Below are 13,332 nucleotides of genomic sequence, written 5' to 3'. Positions count from 1 at the left end.
AAGCACCGTCGACAGGAACCAGGCCCCGCTTCTGACAGCTTCTCCAGCAATCTTCAACTCCGCTAACACAGGGGCGGATGCCCACGGTCGACGCCTGTTTCTACTGCCTCTTACTTTCTTTTCTTTCTGGCCTCAACCTCTGCTCACTTCGCTGTAGGAATGGATCCCAGGAGGTGGTGCAGACTGTAGGTAGGTTCGTATCTGCTCGTCGCCAGTATTATGTCCGTGAATGATTGAGACACGGACAGCAGGAGTTGAACAAAACGAGTCTTTACTGATGGAAGTCAATAGTGAAACTGAAAACAACAGAGACTCACTAGCGCCTTTTATACAGGGGTGGTCACTGCCGGTACTGCAGTCTGAGACCAGTTATTCTCTTAAAGGTACATACACAACAGAAAGGAAGACTGAGTGCGGTAAGGATCTCCATAGAGGTTCCCGAGAAAGGATGAGTTCGACTATGCTGTCTTGCAGAATGAGGTCTTGTGGCCTGATGATCATGAGACAGCTACAGGTGGGGTACCTCGTCCACCAGCAGTGCGTATCAGAAACTCGGGTGTGCACCGTTCATGGTTTTGTGAGTGTGTGTGTGAGTGTATGTGAGTGTTTGAGTATGTGTGTGTCAGTGTGAGAGGGTGTGAGTGTATGTGAGTGTTTGAGTATGTGTGTGTCAGTGTGCGAGGGTGTGAGTGTATGTGAGTGTTTGAGTATGTGTGTGTCAGTGTGAGTGTGTGTGTGTGTGAGTGTGAGAGGGTGTGAGTGTGAGAGTATGTGTGTGTCAGTGTGAGAGGGTGTGTGTGTTTGAGTATGTGTGTGTCAGTGTGAGAGGGTGTGAGTGTGAGAGGGTGTGAGTGAGTGTGTGTGTGTGTGTGTGTGTGTGTGTGAGTCAGTGTGTGTGTGCGCATAAGTAATACATATTAAATAAAAGAGAAGAGTCTGTTGCCTCACAGCGCCAGGGACCCGGGTTCGAATCCGGCCTCGGGTGACTGTCTGTGTGGAGTTTGCACATTCTCCCCGTGTTTGCGTGGGTTTCCTCCGGGTGCTCCAGTTTCTTCCCACAGTCCAAAGATGTGCGGGTTAGGATGATTGGCTATGATAAATTGACCCTTAGTGTTAGGGGGATTAAATACATGGGGTTACGGGGATAGGGTGGGCTATGTGTTGGTGTAGGGGTTACAGGGATTGGGTGGGATATGTGTCGGTGCAGGCTCGATGGGCCGAAATGGCCTCTATCTGCACTGTGGGGTTTCTGTGATTCTGTGATTCTGTGATGAGCTTTATCTTGTATCCTGGCCAGCAGTGGGATGGAGGGGCTCTCTTGCTGTGGGTACAGGATTGAGGGGCTCTCTCGCTGTGGGCACAGGATCGAGGGGCTCCCTCGCTGTGAGTACAGGATCATGGGGCTCTCTAGCTGTGGGCACAGGATCGAGGGGCTCCCTCGCTGTGGGTACAGGATCATGGGGCTCTCTAGCTGTGGGCACAGGATCGAGGGGCTCCCTCGCTGTGAGTACAGGATCGAGGGGCTCTCTCGCTGTGGGCACAGGATCAAGGGGCTCCCTCGCTGTGGTTACAGGATCGAGGGGCTCCCTCGCTGTGAACACAGGATCGAGGGGCTCTCTCGCTGTGAGTACAGGATCGAGGGGCTCCCTCGCTGTGAGCACAGGATTGAGGGGCTCTCTCGCTGTGGGTACAGGATCGAGGAGCTCTCTCACTGTGGGTACAGGATCGAGGGGCTCCCTCGCTGTGGGTACAGGATCGAGGGGCTCCCTCGCTGTGGGCACAGAATCAAGGAGCTCCCTCGCTGTGGGTACAGGATCGAGGGGCTCTCTCGCTGTGGGCACAGGATCGAGGGGCTTCCTCGCTGTGAGTACAGGATCGAGAGGCTCCCTCGCTGTGAGTACAGGATCGAGGGGCTCTCTCGCTGTGGGCACAGGATCGAGGGGCTCCCTCGCTGTGAGTACAGGATCGAGGGGCTCCCTCGCTGTGAGTACAGGATCGAGGGGCTCCCTCGCTGTGAGTACAGGATCGAGGGGCTCCCTCGCTGTGGGTACAGGATCGGGGGGCTCCCTCGCTGTGGGTACAGGATCGAGGGGCTCTCTCGCTGTGAGTACAGGATCGAGGGGCTCTCTCGCTGTGGTTACAGGATCGAGGTGCTCCCTCGCTGTGAGTACAGGATCGAGGGGCTCTCTCGCTGTGGTTACAGGATCGAGGGGCTCTCTAACTGTGGGTACAGGATCGAGGGGCTCCTTCGCTGTGGGTACAGGGTCGAGGGGCTCTCTCGCTGTGGGCACAGGATCGAGGGGCTCCCTCGCTGTGGGCACAGGATCGAGAGGCTCTCTCGCTGTGAGTACAGGATCGAGGGGCTCCCTCGCTGTGAGTACAGGATCGAGGGGCTCTCTCACTGTGGGTACAGGATCGAGGGGCTCCCTCGCTGTGGGTACAGAATCGAGGGGCTCCCTCACTGTGGGCGCAGGATCGAGGGGCTCTCTAGCTGTGGGTACAGTCTCTAAGTCTTGGGCTTTATAGAATTAAGAGTTAGCGAGGGGCAAAGATGTGTTTGTCTTGAAAGAGGATGCTGCTTCTCAGTGGCAGCGTTAGTGATGGGGGTGAAGGGATGATGTGGGTGTTTGTTTGACATCAGAGGCTGCTGATTGAATGCGTATGTCTTAATGTCATTTCCATACAGTAATTCTTCGTGTTTTGCTGAGATGACTAATCAGCTTTCTCGTCCTCGAACTATTTTTGTCCTCAGCATGTGTGTGTGTTGTTTTCTTTACTGTATTCAAGTTCATTTCAAAACTATTTTAAAAACTGGCTGCAGCACAGCGGGCCTCAGCTCTAGCGGGGAGAGTATGGGCTACGGCGTTCCCGGGAGGCGAGTGGGAAAGTAACTAGTGCTTGGGGTGGGGACTCCCTGGTCGGGAGACTGCCGGCCAGGGTGACCTGTACCCTGGCTGTTGCTTGGCTTTTTCATCAGACTCCTGGGGCAGTGGAACCGGTTCCACTTTGACTGCTATTCATGCTTCCCTTTCCATCTACCTATTCATGCACTCTGTGCCTCATATATATCTTTCATGTCTCTCATTATGTCTCCCGTTCACTAAGGCTTCTTCGGCAGCACCTCCCAAACCCGCGACCTCTTCCAGCTAGAAGGACAAGGGCAGCAGGCGCATGGGAACACCACCACCTCCAAGTTCCCCTCCAAGTCACACACACCATCCTGACTTGGAAATATATCGGCCGATCCTTCATCGTCGCTGGGTCAAAATCCTGGAACTCCCTCCCTAACAGCACTGTGGGAGCACCTTCACCACACGGACTGCAGCGGTTCAAGAAGGCGGCTCACCACCACCTTCTCAAGGGGCAACTAGGGATGGCCAATAAATGCTGGCCTTGCCAGCGACGCCCACATCCCAAAAATGATTTTTTTTTAAATCGCATAGCATCATAGAATGATACAGTGCAGAAGGAGGCCATTCGGCCCATCGTGCCTGTGCCGGCTTCTCTGAAAGAGCGATCCAATTAGTCCCATTCCCCCTGCTCTTTCCCCCTAACCCTGCAATTTTCTCCTCTTCAAAAGTATTTATCCAATTCCCTTTTGAAAGTTACTACTGAATCTGCTTTCACCGCCCTTTCAGGCAGAGCGTGCCATGATATCACCGTCTGTTTCCCAGCGAAGTACTTCACACGTCACTCGCTGTCTTTTCCTGTGTGTGTGAGGTCAATGTGTTTCTTTTAACCCCTTTCCCTTGTTCCGTTCCTTTTGAAAGGCTGTTCACCTGTAATCTGTTCCAGTTGTGAGAATGGGTTTCCTGCCCGAAACGCCGGCCGTTGTTTCTCTCCCCACAGAGGTTGCCTGACCTGCCGAGCGATTCCAGCGTCAGGGTCTCGGCGGCCCCAGTTCTATTTTGCTCTCTTGGGGAGTGGGTGTATGTGGGCTGAGGGATCCAGGGTTGAGCATCAGTGGGGGCATCGCTCAGCTACCAACACACACACTGCCCAGGCAAACCTCTGAACAACAGCCACATCTGAAAGGTTCAGGAGGGCAACATTCTAATTCAGAAGCTACTCCAGTATAGGGCCTACCACTGGTCCCGTCCCTGTGTATCACAGACAGCCGTCCATGTTGAGCAAATGGGTACAGAGGAGATTTACAAGGATGTTGCCAGGACTGGAGAATTTTAGCTATGGGGATAGATTGGATAGGCTGAGGTTGTTTTCTTTATAACAGAGGAGAACATAAGAAATAGGAGCAGGAGTAGGCCATTCGGCCCCTCGAGCCTGCTCCACCATTCAATGAGATCATGGTTGGTCTTCTCCCTTATCTCCACTTTCCTGCACTATCCCCATATCCCTTGAGTCCCTTAATATTCAAAAATAATGAGGCTGAGGGGCCCCCTCATAATTTTATACACCGCAATTAAGTCTCCCCTCAGCCTCATTATTTTTGAATATTAAGGGAATCAAGGGATATGGGAATCTTATTGAATGGTGGAGCAAGGTCAAAGGGCCAAATGGCCGACTCCTGCTCCTATTTCTTATGTTCTCCTCTGTTATAAAAAAAACAACCCCAGCCTATCCAATCTATCCTCATAGCTAAAATTCTCCAGTCCTGGCATAAGGTCCTCGTAAATCTCCTCTGTACCCATTTGCTCAACATGGACGGATAGAAAGGACCTATTTCCCCTAGCAGAGAGATCAATAATCAGGGGGCCTAGATTTAAAGTAATTGGTAGAAGGATTAGAGGGGAGTTGAGAAATGTTTTCACCCAGAGGGTGGTGGGGGTCTGGAACTCACTGCCTGAAAGGGTGGTAGAGGCAGAAACCCTCATCACATTTAAACAGTACTTGGATGTGCACCTGAAGTGTTGTAACCGACAGGGCTACGGACCAAGAGCTGGAAAGTGGGATTGGGCTGGAGAGCTCTTTCTTGGCCGGCACGGACATGATGGGCCGAATGGCCTCCTTCTGTGCCATAAATTTCTATGATTTTATGATTTCTGACCATTTGTCATTAGCATTGGAGTCAATTATAAAGGCGCTGCTTATAACGTATTAAGCTCACTGCTATTTCCGATAGACTTTGTCATGGGAGCCTTCTTTTAGCTGATTTTCCTGCTTCAGTATATTATATTCGTCCCGCATCCACTTCCCGTCTTCCGGTTTGGTTTTCCTCCTTCTCTCGCTTTCCTTTCTTGCTCTTCGCTACTCTCCCATTCGGTTCTCCAGATGGTCTCAGCCACAGGAGTCGAGTGAATCAGCTTTGCTTCTGATCTGTTCAAGGAGCAACATTCAGCAGAAGAAGCTGGGCTGAAACTGGAATCCCAAAAGCATCGCGAGTGCAGCGCATCTGGTAAAAACGCAACGGATGTTTTGGAAATTTTAAACATATGCCGCTTGTTGGATCGGCCTCCTGCCTTGTTGAGACTTGTTTTACTGCCCACTGCCTATAGCGGGCAAACCGCGTCAACACCAGCACCTCCATTATACACAGTGGGGGCTATACCACGTGCATCACAGTGGTAGCCCAAGTTCATCTGTCATCTCGCAGCATTATAAAGAAAGAAAGGCTTGCGAGGTTATCCACTTTGGTGGCAAAAACAGGAAGACAGATTATTATCTGAACGGCAATAGATTGGGAGAAGGGAAAGTGCAACGAGACCTGGGTGTTCTTGTGCACCAGTCGCTGAAGGTAAGCATGCAGGTGCAGCAGGTGGTTAAGAAGGCAAATGGTATGTTGGCCTTCGTAGCGAGAGGGTTTGAATACAGGAACGAGGATGTCTTGCTGCAGTTGTACAGGGCCTTGGTGAGACCACACCTTGAGTATTGTGTGCAGTTTTGGTCGCCTTATCCGAGGAAGGATGTTCTTGCCATGGAAGGAGTGCAGCGGAGATTCACCAGGCTGATACCTGGGATGGCAGGAATGACGTATGAGGAGAGATTGGGTCGATTGGGCTTACACTCGCTGGAGTTTAAAAGAATGAGAGGGGATCTCATTGAAACTTATAAAATTCTAACAGGACTGGACAGACTAGATGCAGGAAGGATGTTCCCAATGGCCGGGGAGTCCAGAACCAGGGGTCACAGTCTAAGGATAAGGGGTAAGCCATTTAGGACAGAGATGAGGAGGAATTTCTTCACCCAGAGAGTGGTGAACCTGTGGAATTCTCTACCACACAAGGCAGTTGAGGCCAATTCATTAAATATATTCAAGAAGGAGTTGGATATATTTCTTAAGGCTAAAGGGATCAAGGGATATGGGGAGAAAGCAGGTACAGGGTACTGAGTTTGGATGATCAGCTCTAGGGGCCGAATGGCCTACTCCTGCTCCTATCTTCTATGTTTCTATGTTTGCAATCCTATAGCACCTTTCATGACCACAGGACATTCCAAAGTGCTTTACAGCCAAATACTTTTGAAGTGTAGTCACTGTTTTAATGTAGGAAACACGGCAGCCAATTTTTTGACAACAAGCTCCCACAAACAGCAATGAGATAATGACCAGATCCTCTCTTCTAGTGATGTTGCTAACGATACTGGCTAGAAGACCAGGAGAACTCCCCCCGCTCTTCTTTGAAATGGTGCCATGGAATCTTTTACATCCACCTGTGAGGGCAGACGGGGCCTCGGTTTAACATCTCATCTGAAAGATGGCACCTCCGATAGTGCAGCACACCCGCAGTGCTGCCCTGGCGTGTCAACCTGGATTATGTGTTCAATTCCCTGGAGTGGGACCAGAACCTGCAACCTTCTGACTCAGAGGCAAAAGCCACGGCTGATACTATTATACACCGTGCCATTAAATACATAGGATTACATTGGATATACGGCACAGAAACAGGCCATTCGGCCCAACCAGTCCGTGCCGGCATTTATGCTCCACTCGAGCCTCCTCCCGTCTTTCCTCATCTCAATCTATCAGCGTAACCCTCGATTCCCTTCTCCCTCATATGCTTGTCCAGCCTCCCCTTAAATGTATCTATACGATTCGCTTCAACCACTCCCTGTGGTAGCGAGTTCCACATTCTCACCACTCTCTGGGTAAAGAAGTTTCTTCTGAATTCCCGATTGGATTCCTTGGTGACTATCTTATATTGATGGCCTCTAGTTATGCTCTTCCCCACAAGTGGAAACATTCTCTCTGTATCCACTCTATTAAAACATTTTCATAATTTTAAATACCTCTATTAGGTCACCCCTCAGCCTTCTTTTGTAATATTTATATCATTTAGAATATAATCATAATTCAAATCATAATTTAAATTCTTTTTATAATGTTTGAAATGGACATTTTGTACAGAGCTTCTGATGCGCACTGTCTCTGAGGTCGTGTACTGTCTGCAAGATATAATTTCTAGAGTAAATTATCTCCTGGAGGGATTCAGTGAAGCAGTGGGTTAAAAATAAGTGAAAAAGTGCCTCTAAGTTTCAGAGAATTCTGACAAATGTAACAGTCAGATTGAAACTTTAAAGGTCTTGCCAGTGACTCGCTGTGGTTTTCGTATCCTGAATGTGACAGCCTCTTAACCTTATGCTATGCACCCAGGCTCCAGTCTTTCCCCCCAATTCTCTTCCCTGCTCTCCTCTCCTGCAGGTACGGACTCTTCCTGTACACTTCCACAGACACCAACACCACGCCCAAGTGGCCATCCATCCGCCAGTCCAGAGGTCAGTTGACCATGTCTGTGAGCACTGGGCCGACTGAAGCGGTGCCTGAATGAGTAGGAGCTGGTTTGGGTGCGATTGAGTAGGTCTCGTGGAAGAGATGAATCTGATGAGGGCTGGTAGGAGGTTGGGAACAAGCTGGGGAATATTGCACAGTCAAGGCTGGGGTAGAGGGGAGGGCTTGGGAATAGTGGGAGGGGGGGGGAAGGAGGCCATTGGACAGCTGAGTGGATGTTTTGCAATTTGGAGATGAAATCCACACGTTTCTAACCCCTGGCATCAGAGGTGAGGACAGAGGACACAAGAGAGGGAGGTCAAATGAAGGAGTACTTTGGGTTATTTTTACCTTTAAGGGTGATCCTAGATGACAAAAGCTGTCAGCTATGGCTCGGTGGATAGCACTCTCACCTCTGAGTCAGAAAGATGTGGTCTTGAGTCCCACCCTGGAGGCTTGAGCATATAATCTAGGCCGACACTCCAGCGCTGCCCTGTCGGAGGTGCCGTCTTTCGGATGAGACGTTAAACCGAGGCCCCGTCTGCTCTCTGAGGTAGATGTAAAAGATCCTGTGGCCACTATTTCGAAGAAGAGCAGGGGAGTTCTCCCGGGTGTCCTGGGGCCAATATTTATCCCTCAACCAACATCACTAAAAACAGATTATCTGGTCATTATCACATTGCTGTTTGTGGGAGCTTGCTGTGTGCAAATTGGCTGCCGCGTTTCCTACATTACAACAGTGACTACACTTCAAAAAGTACTTCATTGGCTGTAAAGTGCTTTGGGACGTCCTGAGATCATGAAAGGTGCGATAGACATCAATTTCCCAATACCTTAGAGAGTACAAAATTCATAATGACTATATTTTTAAGAATTAGCAATTTATAGGGACGATATACAGAATCCCCAGTAAAGTAATTGTTCAGCTTGAAAGGTAACAAATCACTCTGAGGGTGCCTCAGGCTAATGGACCCTTCATTCAGCTTCTGGTACTGTATGATGCATCATACAAGGGAACTAAAAGAAAGATTGTTTTAAAAAGTAAATGCAGAAAAGACCAACACACGTAGTAGCATCCCGCGGAGGGAAATCGCTACTGCCTGATGCTAATTGATGTGAGCAGGAATCAAGGCGGGTCAGAGACTGACCAAGGGTCGGACTGCCGACTGTTTCGGCGAAGCTCCTCCAACACAGAATTGCTGCACTTTCCCGCGTGGCCATTTTGTCTCTTCACTGAGGCTAAAAGAAAACCAAAGGTCATGTTGCAGATCAATTCACTTGTTCACAGAATGGGCTTCACACGTTCACAGAATGGGCTTCACACGTTCACAGAATGGGCTTCACACGGTCACAGACTGGGCTCCACACGTTCACAGAATGGGCTTCACATGTTCACAGAATGGGCTCCACACGTTCACAGAATGGGCTTCACACGGTCACAGAATGGGCTTCACATGTTCACAGAATGGGCTCCACACGTTCACAGAATGGGCTTCACACGTTCACAGAATGGGCTTCACACGTTCACAGAATGAGCTTCACACGGTCACAGAATGGGCTTCACATGTTCACAGAATGGGCTTCACACGTTCACAGAATGGGCTTCACACGTTCACAGAATGGGCTCCACACGTTCACAGAATGGGCTCCACACGTTCACAGAATGGGCTCCACACGTTCACAGAATGGGCTCCACACGTTCACAGAATGGGCTTCACACGTTCACAGAATGGGCTCCACACGTTCACAGAATGGGCTCCACACGTTCACAGAATGGGCTTCACACGTTCACAGAATGGGCTCCACACGTTCACAGAATGGGCTCCACACGTTCACAGAATGGGCTTCACACGTTCACAGAATGGGCTTCACACGTTCACAGAATGGGCTTCACATGTTCACAGAATGGGCTTCACACGTTCACAGAATGGGCTCCACACGTTCACAGAATGGGCTCCACACCTTCACAGAATGGGCTCCACACGTTCACAGAATGGGCTTCACATGTTCACAGAATGGGCTCCACACGTTCACAGAATGGGCTTCACATGTTCACAGAATGGGCTCCACACGTTCACAGAATGGGCTTCACACGTTCACAGAATGGGCTTCACACGTTCACAGAATGGGCTCCACACGTTCACAGAATGGGCTTCACACGTTCACAGAATGGGCTCCCCACGTTCACAGAATGGGCTTCACACGTTCACAGAATGGGCTCCACACGTTCACAGAATGGGCTCCACACGTTCACAGAATGGGCTCCACACGTTCACAGAATGGGCTCCACATGTTCACAGACTGGGCTTCACGTGTTCACAGAATGGGCTCCACACGTGCACAGAATGGGCTTCACATGGTCACAGAATGGGTTTCACACGTTCACAGAATGGGCTCCCCACGTTCACAGAATGGGCTTCACACGTTCACAGAATGGGCTTCACACGTGCACAGAATGGGCTCCACATGGTCACAGAATGGGCCTCAAACGGCCACAGAATGGGCTCCACATGTTCACAGAATAGGCTTCACACAGTCACAGAATGGGCTTCACACGTTCACAGAATGGGCTTCACACGTTCACAGAATGGGCTCCACATGGTCACAGAATGGGCCTCAAACGGTCACAGAATGGGCTCCACATGTTCACAGAATGGGCTCCACATGTTCACAGAATGGGCTTCACATGTTCACAGAATGGGCTTCACACATTCACAGAATGGGCTTCACATGTTCACAGAATGGGCTCCACTCGTTCACAGAATGGGCTCCACACGTTCACAGAATGGGCTTCACACGTTCACAGAACGGGCTTCACTCGTTCACAGAATGGGCTTCACATGTTCACAGAATGGGCTTCACACGTTCACAGAATGGGCTCCACATGTTCACAGAATGGGCTTCACACGTTCACAGAATGGGCTTCACACGGTCACAGAATGGGCTCCACACGTTCACAGAATGGGCTTCACACGTTCACAGAATGGGCTTCACACGTTCACAGAATGGGCTTCACATGTTCACAGAATGGGCTCCACACGTTCACAGAATGGGCTCCACACGTTCACAGAATGGGCTCCACACGTGCACAGAATGGGCTCCACACGTTCACAGAATGGGCTTCACACAGTCACAGAATGGGCTCCACACGTTCACAGAGTGGGCTCCACATGTTCACAGAATGGGCTTCACACGTTCACAGAATGGGCTGCACACATTCACAGAATGGGCTCCACACATTCACAGAATGGGCTCCACACGTTCACAGAATGGGCTCCACACGTTCACAGAATGGGCTTCACACGTTCACAGAATGGGCTTCACATGTTCACAGAATGGGCTTCACATGTTCACAGAATGGGCCTCACACGTTCACAGAATGGGCTCCATACGGTCACAGAATGGGCTCCACACGTTCACAGAATGGGCTTCACACGTTCACAGAATGGGCTCCACATCCACGCCATTGGCCGGGAATTTCCTAGGACCTGCTCCTGCTCTGTACCTTCGCCAGAAACCCTGCACATTAAAAGGGCTCAGGCTGCTCTTACGGCCAAGTTACGGCGGCCGAGTGGAAGCAGCTCCCTGTGTAATTGAGGGTTGAGTGCTCTATAAGTAGGTTTTACTGTACAACCTTCTGTGGATCAATGGCTGCCAGTGGGATAATGGCCACAGACTCCCCTCCTAACCGAGGGGTTGTACCTCAGTCCGACCGCAGGTGATTAAGACATTTTTGGTCTTTTGTAGTCCTCGACATTCCTGTCTCCTTGGGTGAGGAAAGGGGAATGAAATTAAGTACTAAAAGAATTAGAATAGAATAAGGCAGTTACTGATAAATTTAAGGGAATTGGCAAAAGAACCAGAGATGAGGAGAATTTATTTTACGCAGCGAGTTGTTGTGATCTGGAATGCGCTGCCTGAAGGGCGGTGGAAGCAGATTCAATAGTAACTTTCAAAAGGGGAGTTGTATAAATACTTGAAAAGGAAAAATTGCAGGGTTACGGGGAAAGAGCAGGGAGTGGGACTAATTGGATCGCTCTTTCAATGATGGGCCGAATGGCCTCCTTCTGTGCTGTAAGATTCTATGATTCTATGTGATATTAGTGAAAGGGAGACATAGGCCGGAATTTATTTTACATAGGCGGGTCGGGAGCGGGTGGTCGGCGTGGCGGGTCATGACCCCGTTCTAGCTTCCCTCCTGCTGCAGAAATCGATTTTGCGCTAATGGGGCCGACTAAGCCCACCCAGCGTGTTACCCGGTCCAATTAAATGGTGCGGGTCTGATGACGTCATCCATTTGCATTTGAAGGTTCATCTCGGATTGTGCAGTCAGCACACTGGAGCTTTTGACTGTTCCAAACACTTGGAAACATGACTGCACGGAGGCAGAGGGCTGCACCCAGGTTCTCCGATGACTCCCTCCATCTGCTTGTGGAGGGAGTCAGAGCACGAGGGAGGTCCTCTTCCCATCCGATGGGTGGAAGAGACCTCCCCAGGGCACAAAAAGAGCCTGGCTCCAAATTGCAGAGTAGATCGACAGCAGGGATGTGGTCAGGAGGACCTGGGTGCAGGGCCGGAAATGTTTCAATGATCTCATTATATCAGGAAAGGTGAGTGCAAAGCCACACTCAACTTCATCCTGCCGTGCCTCTCGTCACATAAGAACATAAGAAATAGGAGCAGGAGTCGGCCATTTGGCCCTTCGAGCCTGCTCCGCCATTCAATAAGATCATGGCTGATCTTCTACCTCATCTCCACTTTCCCCATATCCCTTGATTCCCTTAATATCTAAAAATCTATCAATCTCTGTCCTGAATATACTCAGCGACTGAGCCTCCACAGCCCTCTGGGGTAGAGAATTCCAAAGATTCACCACCCTGTGAGTGAAGAAATTTCTCCTCATCTCTGTCCTAAATCACATCCCCATCACTCTGCCTTCCCAGCCCTACTCCTGCACATCCTTACTCACACCAACGTACCTTGCCCGTCCACCCAGCCCTCTCTCTCTATCTACATTATCACATCCCCATATTACCCCATACACTCAGGCCAACATCCCCAGCATCGAAGCTTTGACCATGCTCAATCAGCTCCGATGGACGGGTCACATTGTCCGCATGCCCGATACAAGACTCCCAAAACAAGCGCTCTACTCGGAGCTCCGACACGGCAAGAGAGCCCCAGGTGGGCAGAGGAAATGCTTCAAGGACACCCTCAAAGCCTCCTTGAAAAAGTGTAACATCCCCACGGACACTTGGGAATCCCTGGCCCAAGACCGCACAAAGTGGAGGAGAAGCATCCGGGAAGGTGCCGAACGCCACGAGTCTCTTCGCCGGGAGCAAGCGGAAGCCAAGCACAGGCAGCGCAAGGAGCGCACGTCAACCCAAGCACCCCACCCACCCGCCCCTTCAACCACCGTCTGCCCCACCTGTGACAGAGACTGCATGTCCCACATTGGACTCATCAGTCACCTGAGAACTCATTTTTAATGTGGAAGCAAGTCATCCTCAGTTCCGAGGGACTGCCTAAGAAGAAGAAGAATTACTAGCCACCCCTCACACTCATCCTCATCTTAACGCCATCATACCAACTGACAACCCACAAGGAGGCCACTTGGCATTGCCACCCCACTCACTCATAGTCACCCTCTAAAGATGTAACCCATCCATTCC

This window comes from Somniosus microcephalus, chromosome 28, assembly GCF_052327205.1.
Source record: "Somniosus microcephalus isolate GS21.2 chromosome 28, FLI_Smic_1.0, whole genome shotgun sequence".
NCBI classification, from domain to species: Eukaryota; Metazoa; Chordata; class Chondrichthyes; order Squaliformes; family Somniosidae; genus Somniosus; species Somniosus microcephalus.
The sequence above is the reverse complement of the archived record's forward strand: the minus strand, read 5'-3'. Positions refer to the sequence as shown.